Below are 8183 nucleotides of genomic sequence, written 5' to 3'. Positions count from 1 at the left end.
ACCCAAAGGAGTATAACTCAGGAGGGAAGACGTGCTGAATGTGGGGAGCACCCTCCCATGGAACAGAATCCCAGATTAAATAAAAAAGAAAACAAGGACTCCCACATGGGGAGCACCCTCCCATGGAACAGAATCCCAGATTAAATAAAAAAGAACACAAGGACTCCCACAGAGCCCCAGCTTTCACCTCTTTTGGCTTTCACCATCAGAGTGACCAGCACTCCATGCTCCTGTTGCATGTCTTCCCCATTATGAAGGACTGTGTCCTTGAAAACCATGAGCCAAAATAACCTCGTCCTCTTTTAAGTTGCTTTTGTCAAGTATTTTGTTAGAACCATGAATCTGTAACTCATACATCACCTGAAAAGGAAATCCCATACTCAAAATTATCGTCCCCCTTTCTCACCACAGCCTCTAGCATCCACAAGTCTGTATTCTGTGGCTAAGGGAGAGAACTAGACTCCTATGAATAGGACTGTTTGTGTCTAGCTTCTTTTACCTAGCAGAATATTTGGAAATTCATTCATGTTCTTTCATTCATATTTTTCAACAAATATTTATTGAGTATGTGTTATGAATCAGGCCTTGGGGATGACAGGATGCAAGTTTGTGGATTTTATATGCTATCAAGCAAGTGAGACAAATGATAAGATAAACAACAGATGAAGCCTATCAGATAGTGAGAGATGGAAAAAGAGAAAAAGAAAAACAGGGAAGAGAGAATGTGAATAAAAAATTAAAATTTTGGGGGCTGGCGAGATGGCTCAGTGGTTAAGAGCACTGATTGTTCTTTTTCAGGTCCTGAGTTCAGACCCCAGCAACCACATGGTGGCTCACAACCACCTGTAACGAGATCTGATGCCCTCTTCTGGTGCGTCTGAAGACAGCTACAGTGTACTTATATATAATAATAATAAATAAATCTTTGGGCCAGAGCGAGCAGGGACTGATCAAGGAGGGTTGACTGGAGTGAGTAGAGATCCTAAAAACTCAGTTCCCAACAACTACATGATGGCTCACAACCCTCTGTACAGCTACAGTGTACTCATATACATAAAATAAATAAATAAATCTTTAAAAAAGATTAAAATTTTAAACAGAAGCCAGGAGAAAACCATATCAAAAAAGTGATCTTGGGTTAGAGAGATGGTTCAGTGGTCACAGTACATGCCATACAAGAGTGAGAGGTACTGAGTGTGCATCCATAGCACCCATGTAAAAACTAGGCATGACAGCATGTACCTACAGCCTAACATTGGAGGGAGAGACAGGCCGCTCATGGGAACTCACTGGTTAGCCAGTCTGCAGGATTGATGAATTTCAGGTTCAGTGAGAGACTCTGTCCCAAAGGAACAAGAAAGGGAGCAATAAAGGAAGATACTAGCTACCCTTCATTGATTTCCATATGTCCATGCTTGCACATGGGCATACACATCTGCACACACACCTGAACACAGACATGCGTGTGCACACACACACATGCACACACAGAGAGAGAGAGAGAGAGAGACAGACAGACAGAGAGACAGAGAGGCAGAGAGACGCACACAGAGAGAGAGACAGACAGAGAGGCAGAGAGGCAGAGAGACAGAGAGACACACACACAAACACACACACACACACACACACACACAGAGAGAGAGAGAGACAGAGAGACAGAGAGACACACACATAAACACACACACACACACACACAGAGAGAGAGAGAGACAGAGAGACAGACAGAAGCAGACACAGACAGACAGACACATTTCTATGAGTGCTATAACAGTTGGTCATCAGATAGGATGATTGCTTAATCACTTAGTTCAAGACTCTGGGCAATGCATCGTGGCCTCTATCTAAATATCAAAGCCAAAGTAAAACAAGCAAAAAAAAAAATGATGTTGACAAACAGCTGAAACAAAAGAGGGAAACTGCAAACATCTGGGGAAGAGCACTGCTCAGGCAGGGGATCCTATACTAAACACACACCCAACTTAAAATGCTGTAGTAAGCCTGGCAGTGGTGGCACATGCCTTTAACCGCAGCACTTGGGAGGCAGAGCCAGGCAGATTTCTGATTTCGAGGCCAGCCGGGGCTACAGAGTGAATTCCAGGACAGCCAAGGCTATACAGAGAAACCCTGTCTCAAAAAAACCAAAAAAAAAAAAAAAAAAAAAAAAAAAAAAAAAAAGCTGTAGTACGCACACATAGAGTGAACTTTAATATTTGTATGGGGTTTATCATGTGGGTGCATGCATGTGAATGAATGTGCATGACTTTGATAATATTTTATGTTATCCAATATGTATCTCTTTTATATTTAAACCAGTTGATGTTGGATTTTCTACACTTGCAACTTAAGGGCTCTTACATGAATTCAGTACAAGTAAATCTATCTTGTTTTGATCTTTTTACAATTCTAAATGAAGGGTCTTACTATTTTACCAGGTTGGTCTTAACTCTCAATCTCAAATGACCCAAGCATCTGTGACGGATAGCAGACATGCCCAGTCATAGCTTGCTTCCATCTCGGGGGCTTTGGCTTGACCCAAGCATCTGTGATGGATAGCAGACATGCCCAGTCATGCCTCGCTTCCATCTCGGGGGCTTTGGCTTGACTGCATCATGATACATTTAATGGAAGATGAGATATTACTGTAGTCATTTCTAGTACTAACTCACACACACATTCAGGTCTACCAGTACGATAAATTCTTAGAAGTCATATTGGAGATCTTTGGATAATATCTAGGGATGATATTATTGTGAAGTTAAAATTGGTTGCCTCTAGGACAAGAAGTTTGGTGAATTAAGGATGAATGTTCTCTACATATTTAAAAAGAAAACCAAATGTATAAGTTTTAATCAAAGAGGGAAAAGATGAAAATAGAAAATAAGTGGAACATAGACTTCAAATCTAAAAATATTACGCATAACATTTTTTAAAATGTACGAAGTGAGCTGGGAAGTAGTTCCGTGGTAGAACTTTTGCCTAGATGAGCAGGCATAAGGTTGATGTCTAGCACTGTTAAAAGTTATTCAAACTACATAATAGGTGAAATCAGTAGTGCAACAAGCTAGCTGAGTATGAACTAGAAAGCTACGAGTTCTTGAGGTGAGGGTGTAGTTTAGTGTTTGAAGGCTTGGTGTGTTGGTACTAAGCATTGAGAAAAAGCCACAAAGAAAGAAAAAAAACCACAAGTTCAGAGAAGGAAGAGTGGTAAAAATGAATTTATATCTGATTAAAAATACCATGTAACCATTATAAAAATCATTAATGAAGTAGTTGAATTACTTTACATTTCAACAAAAAATGATTTTTGATTCACTCTATATTTTTCATGCTGTCTTTAGAATCTGGTATGTATTTCCTATGGACAACACATTTCAATAGCTCATGTAGCAGTTGGCCACCATATTGGACAATGCTGATCCCTATTAGCTCCTGGCTTTTGTTTTCTTTTGTTTTGGTTAGGTTTGGTTTGTTCGAGACAGGGTTTCTCTGTGTCGCCCTGGCTGTCCTGGAACTTACTCTGTAGCCCAGGCTAGCCTCGAACTCAGAAATCTGCCTGCTCTGCCTCCCAAGTGCTGGGGTTAAAGGTGTGTGCCACCACTGCCTGGCAGCTCCTAGATTTTGTACTTTTTTGTACTTTGTACGTTTCTGTATATTCTTAGTGCCAACATCAATCCTTAAGGCAGGCTAAGTATAAATTTTAATCTCTGGTTTCTGTTGCTCTGATAAAATACTGACCAAAAGCAACTTGGGGAGGAGAGGGTTTTTTTTTTTTAATTGGATATTTTATTTATTTACATTTCAAATGTTATCCCCTTTCCTGGTTTCCCTACTGGAAGTCCCCAACCCCATCCCCTCTCCCCCTGCTTCTATGATGGTGCTCTCTCTCCTACCTCACTGCCCTGGCATTCCCCTACACTGGGGCATCAAACCTTCACAGGACCAAGGGCCTCTCCTCCTATTGAAGCCAGACAATGCTATCCTCTAGTACATATGTGGCTGGAGCCATGGGTCCCTCCATGTGTAATCTTTGGTTGGTGGCTTAGTCCCTGGGAGCTCTGGGGGTTCTGGTTGGTTGATATTGCTGTTTTTCCTATGGGACTGCAAACCCCTTCAGCTCCTTTAGTCCTTTAACTTCTTCATTCCAGTCCCTATGCTCAGTCCAATGGTTGGCTGTGAGCATCCACCTCTGTATTTGTCAGGCTGTGGCAGAGCCTCTCAGGAGACAGCTATATCAGGCTCCTGTCAGCAAATACTTCTTGGCATCCGCTATAGTGTCTGGGTTTAGCGTCTGTATATGGGATAGATCTCTAGGTGGAGCAGTCTCTGGACGGCCTTCCCTTCAGCCTCTGCTCCACACTTTGTTCCCGTATTTCCTTTAGACAGGAGGAATTCTGAGTTGAAAAGTTGGAGATGAATGGGTGGCCCCATCCCCCAACTGGGGGCCTTGCCTAACCTTTGGATATGGTTTCTACAGGTACTCCCTCCCCTTTGTTGGGCACTTCAGCTAATCTCATCCCCATTGGGTCCTGGGAGCCTCATGCTTTTCTGGCATCTGGGACTTGCTAGTGGCTATCCCCAGTTCCGACTTACAGGTTACAGTGCACCATTAAGGAAAGCCAAGGCAAGAGCTCTAGCCATATGAACCTACAGGCATCAACTGAAACCCTTCAGCTTCTTCAGTCCTTTCTCTCTTTCACTGAGGTTCCCGTGCTCAGTCCAATGGTTGGCTGTGAGCATCCGCCTCTGTAGCAGGTGATGACGAAAGAATCCAGCTTACTGGCTTGTTCCTCTGGCTTGCTCACTTGTGTTTCCTTTGTAGTTGTTTTTCTGTTTCCATTGTCACTTATCAATTGTGGGTAATAGTGGGTTACATCACAACATTTCATGCATGGATTATAACATACTTTGATTATCTTCAATACGCAATTGTCATATCCTGTTGCCAGCACTCAGTTTCCCCTCTTCTACCTCCATGCCCTCCTATTACTTTCATGTATTATCTCTATTTCTTTTTCCTTTAATTATTATTGTTACATGTATCCATACATATAAATACATAAATACAACGTGCTCAGTTTATTTAGTGTTGCTTCTAAGTGTACATGCAAGGGCTGACCACTTAATATTGGATAACCAGTTTTGGGGGTGGGTGGGTTGCTCATTCCTGGGAAAACTTATTCTTTCTCAGCAGTCATTAATCACCTGCAGCTCTTCATTTAGGGGTGGGGCCTTGTGAAATTTTCCACCTCCATTTTGGGATGCTGTCCTGAAATTGTCATTGTTCAGGTTTTGTTTAGGCTTCCATGTGGTGGAGATTTCAAGGTAACAGTTTCACTATTCAGTGTAGAAGGTGTAGTCTCTTAGCAGATGTCTTGGTCCTCTGGCTCTTACATCTTCCTGCTTCCTCTTCTGTGATCCTAGCTGTAAAGTGTTGTAGAGATGTCAGTAGGGTTTGGGATCCTCCCCATGGTCAGATGGTCTCTGCATTTCAACCAATTGTGGATTTTGTGATAGTTTCCATCTGCTGCAAAACGAAGTGGGATGAGAGCTATCCTTTTCTGTGTGTGTAAGTATTTAGAATGCAGTTAAAATATATTCTGATTTAGGAAAATGGCAGTAGTAGGTTCTTCTCTGAAGTCCACAATGTCACCAGCCATGGGTAGTTGGCTAGGTTTGCAGTGTTGTCATCAATTCCCTCCTAGTGTGTGAGTGTGTGGGTCTTAAGTCTAATTAGACAGCTGTTAGTTATCCCCAAGATATAGATGCCACTATTATACTTCTGGGGATATCTTACTGTACTGTTATATATCATAGGCATCTATAGGCATAGGCATCATAGGTATTATAGCTGGGTAAGATTATTAATCACTTTTCTCCCTTGGAAGCTTGTATAGCACCTTTCTCATATAGTAGTAATACGAGAGCTAGTCCTAATGGAGAAGGCTTCCAAGTCAGTTTCAGCTAAATTCCTCCCAGTCTTATTTTTGAAGCATTTGCTGTCTTCAACAATAAGAAGTTACCTTCAAATACCATAGGTAACCAAGGCAATGTCAGTAACCTGCATTCTGGTGGGAGTCTCTTGGACTCCCTTGAACTTGGAAGAAAGTTTCTCATGTTGGGTACTTGGATTTTTGTTGGATAGACCATGGCTTTTGGGAGGGCAGTATTAACCTTCGTGCTACAACTTCATTTAGACTATTTATTCACACATGTGTAGAGTACACATACACTTATAATTTCCCATACACATACACATGTAATTTCATGGAAACCAAAAATAATATGACTCTTTATGGCTGTCTTTTAAATGTCCTTAGTGGTAGCTACCTCTCCCTTCTCCCTCTCCCTCTGTATTTGCTGTCCCTCCTTGATCCTCAGTTAAAGAGCCTCTCCCCCTTTTTTCCAATTTCCATCCTCATAGCACCTGTAGCCTACTAGGTCCCTTTCTAAAGCTCCTCCCCATTCCCTTTCTGCTTCCCTGGTTTCTGTAGTTGCCTTTCTTCTGGCCTAGCCAGGGATGATAGCACTCAGAGTGGACTAGACCTTCCTACATCAGTAGCAATTAGAACATGCCTCACAGACATGGCCATGGTCCGGTCTGATGGAGACCACTCCTCGGTTGGTGTTTCTCTCTTCTCAGGTGTATCAAGTCAGCAACCACGATTAGTCATTGCTCATTGTAGCCCTCATGCTGGCTACTGTGGCTCATAGATTTGTTTTCCTAGAAAGGGCTGTGTATGTGGCCTCTATGGTGAGTGGTAATGAGTGGGTTCTGGGAAAATTGCAACCAGTGGAACTGATTTTCTGCCTGTGAAATGTGTTCTAAAATTTCTGTTTGTTACTGACGACTTCTTTGCCTTACTAAGTATTTAAACTGTTATATGAGCAAATTTTTCTTTTTTATTAAAAAAACTATAAAAATACTAAGCAATAGATGCTAGCATTTTTCAGTAATCTCCATTTTGTATATGTTTTATTTCTCCTGATACTAATTCAAAATGTATGCAAAGAGGAGACATTATTATTATGAGCCCCCCAGGACCTATCACTCAGTTTTAATCATGATCAATTTTTTTTTTTGTTTTCAAAAAATGATCAGAAAAATGATCATAAATATGTCAGGTCACCAGTCCCAATGTTAAGGTAAATGCTTAGGCATCTAATCGGATGGCTTTTTCATGACATGAGCAACCAGTATTACCTAATGGTAATAATAATAATAAGCCCTTGATTTATGAAGCCACATGTTCAGTTGTGTGACGGATGTCATTAACATTGGTGTGGCAGGTTCATTCATTTGTCTCTGCCAAGAACTCTTCAGTCATGAATGCACTCAACAGATGGGGGATTTCATGGTCACAAATGGAATTGTTTACCCTCTCATTGTTCCCATGTCAGCAATCAGACAAAATCCATTACCCACCAATAAAAATATCAGTCTGCTGCCAGTTCAGCTGTGGAAGGAGCGAAGCTATGTTGAAGGGATTTAGAGTTTTAGAAGAGATAAAAGATCCAGTAAGAAGCCACATAAAAATTAAGACCCCAGAGAAAAATTTGAGTCTCTCATTCTAAACCCAAAGGATTAAGGGATTTGAAAGAGAAGACCCAGTAAGTCTCCATTTTTTTAACCTAAATATTCTAGAGCCCCCTTTTATTATGAACACTGCATAGCATCCACTGTGTAATGACAGCTTTATTATACCGTTTTAAATTCAAAAACACTCAAACTGTTTTTGTTTTATTGTTGTTGTTGCTTTGGTTGGTTGTTTTTTTTTTTTTTTTTTTTTTTTTTTTTTTTTTTTTTTTTTTTTTTTCCCCCACAGGATTTCTCTGCGTAGCCTTGGCTGTTCTGTGTCCTGAGAAAGACAAAGTTTGCTTTTCTTTGGTGTCTGCTGTCAGTAAATGGCTTTAGGAACTGAGGTGCTAAATGCCAGTCTCCAGACACCAGAAGAAAATTTCAGGGTAAAGCCCTTTGCTTAATAATACTACAAGGTCAGCAAACTATCTGCCCTTGGTAAGAATGAAGGGCAGCCATCTGACCTGGTCTTGGAATCTCATAGAGCAGAAAGGAATGTGGGATTCCCACTCAGACACCTGTTTACTCATCGCTGGATGTTTTCAAGGGTCTGCAGAGCAAAAGAAAATACTGATAATATCCGAGCAGAAGGCTGCTGCTGCTGCTG

This window comes from Mastomys coucha, unplaced genomic scaffold, assembly GCF_008632895.1.
Source record: "Mastomys coucha isolate ucsf_1 unplaced genomic scaffold, UCSF_Mcou_1 pScaffold14, whole genome shotgun sequence".
NCBI lineage: Eukaryota > Metazoa > Chordata > Mammalia > Rodentia > Muridae > Mastomys > Mastomys coucha.
This window is presented reverse-complemented; position numbering follows the sequence as displayed.